General features: G+C 49.1%; 1 pseudogene across 1 annotated transcript; it reads left to right on the top strand.

Moving 5' to 3' along the window:
• Positions 1–767: 767 nt before the first annotated feature.
• On the top strand, positions 768–1,827 carry LOC307191498 (nuclear transcription factor Y subunit alpha-like; annotated as a pseudogene). The gene has a single exon. The product of its transcript is annotated as a nuclear transcription factor Y subunit alpha-like (transcript).
• Positions 1,828–2,218: the final 391 nt, after the last annotated feature.

The raw sequence follows: 2,218 nt of genomic DNA, 5'->3' as shown, positions 1-2,218 counted from the left end.
ATAACAATAGTTCAGTATGTGTTTACCTTCTAAAATTGTTTTTCAAATTTCAACTCATAGTCTTTCTTTTCTGAACAACCAACCCCTCCCCTAAGTGAAGTAATCTAGACTAAATGAGGGCTTCTGTCACACGTTATGCATTCTCCACCATAACCTGGCCCTCTTACCTAGCGTCTCCTGGTTTATCTTCCAAAACAGAAAAATATCCAGGGACTGCATCACTTTCATTTCTCTTTCTTTTGCAGATAGCACAGAGCCTGGTCCATTCCCTAATTCATTGTTAAGGAAATAGAAAATTGGTATAGAACACAGAAAGGCCCTTGACAAATGTATCAGTCTCATCCAATTACTAGTTTTGACTTATTCATAAATAAGACAGAATTAATTTCAAAATATTTACCTGCTATGTCACTTTCATTTCTCTTTATGTTGGAATTTGCTGTAAGGTAATTTTTACATTTCTTTCAAGATTATCTATCTTGGAGTTGAGCTGAGCCAGGCCGAACTGTGCAGCTGACAGCCCCGGTTGGATCCTGTGAGCACCCTGGGGCACTCCTAGCCAAGGCCTGCAGGGGGCCACCCCATGCGGGGAAGGCACCCTGGGGAGCAGGCGTCTTGGGGTCCAGACCCTCGAAGGGTGCCAGAGCCAGTTGGGAATGCGATGCGTCCCTGTTCCCCGGACCCTTAGGCACAGCTTCTCAGGCCCCAGACGGGGCGGGGGGGGGTGTTGGGTTTGCCTGACATGAAGTCCCCTGCATTCAGAATTCATGAAGCCCTGGAGAGAAGTCTGGGGAAAGATTTATCTACGTTTTGCTTATATACAGCTGTACCTCCCCCATGTTTCCAAGGAGTGCGTCTTGAAATCTTCTAGGATCTCCAGAGTGAAACTCACTGTGGTCAAGACTCTAACTTGGAGGGACCAGTATACAGCAAACAGCAACAGCTCAACAGAGCAGATCGTTGTACAGGCCGGACAGGTTCAGCAGCAGGTCCAGGGACAGCCATTAATGGTACAGGTCAGTGGAGGCCAGTTAATCACATCAACGGGCCAACCCATCATGGTCCAGGCTGTTCCTGGTGGACAAGGTCAAACCATCATGCAAGTACCTGTATCTGGGACACAGGGTTTGCAGCAGATACAGTTGGTCCCACCCGGACGGATCCAGATCCAGGGCGAGCAGTCTATGCAGGTGCAGGGCCAGCAGGGCCAGACCCAACAGATCATCATCCAGCAGCCCCAGACAGCTGTCACCGCTGGCCAGACGCAGACGCAGCAGCAGATTGCTGTCCAGGGGCAGCAAATGGCACACACTGCCAGTTAATGCACATGGCGCCATGCTCCATCAAGGCACGATCACCATCCCTGTAGCCAGTTTGGCAGGAACATAGATTGTTCAGGCCGGAGCCAATACCAACACAACCAGCGGTGGGCAAGCGACTGTCACTGTGACACTACCAGTGGCAGGCAATGTGGTCAATTCAGGAGTGATGGTCATGATGGTACCTGGTGCTGGCTCTGTGCCTGCTATCCAGAGCATCCCTCTCCCTGGGGCAGAGATGCTTGAAGAAGAGCCTCTCTATGTGAATGCCAAACAGTACCACCACATACTTAAGAGGGGGCAAGCCAGGGCTAAATTAGAGGCAGAAGGGAAAATTCCAAGGGAAAGAAGGAAATACCTGCATGAGTCTCGGCACCGTCACGCCATGGCACGGAAGCGTGGTGAAGGTGGATGATTTTTCTCTCTAAAGGAAAAAGATAGTCCCCATATTCAAGATCCAAATCAAGCAGATGAAGAGGCTATGACACAGATAATCCGAGTGTCCTAACCCCAGGCCATGTGATGGAGCTGATCAAGGTCATGTTCCTCACACTACTTCCCACGGTTCCAAGGAAACTGATCAACTCTTCCAATGGGACACTGACGAGTACATTCTGCCCTTTTCTACAGGACAGAAACCACTTAACTTTCAATAAGTAGCTCAATATTATAATTGCAAGGATGTCTGGCAAATTGAAGTTGCAAGCCTTTGTCTCACCCTTATCAGTCAGGACTTATTTCAGACTGTTGGTGACATTGACATTTCATGGATTGGGATGATGCAGGGGACCCATGCCAGCCCAGCAGCACCACACCTAGCACTTAATGTTGACTGGTGATGCCAGCCAGCCATCTCAGCAGAGGAGAACGACTTTCTCAACCTAAACTGCAGTCAGGGA

Source organism: Stenella coeruleoalba (assembly GCF_951394435.1).
Source record: "Stenella coeruleoalba genome assembly, chromosome: 9".
In the NCBI taxonomy this organism is placed as follows: Eukaryota; Metazoa; Chordata; class Mammalia; order Artiodactyla; family Delphinidae; genus Stenella; species Stenella coeruleoalba.
The sequence above is the reverse complement of the archived record's forward strand: the minus strand, read 5'-3'. Positions and strand labels throughout refer to the sequence as shown.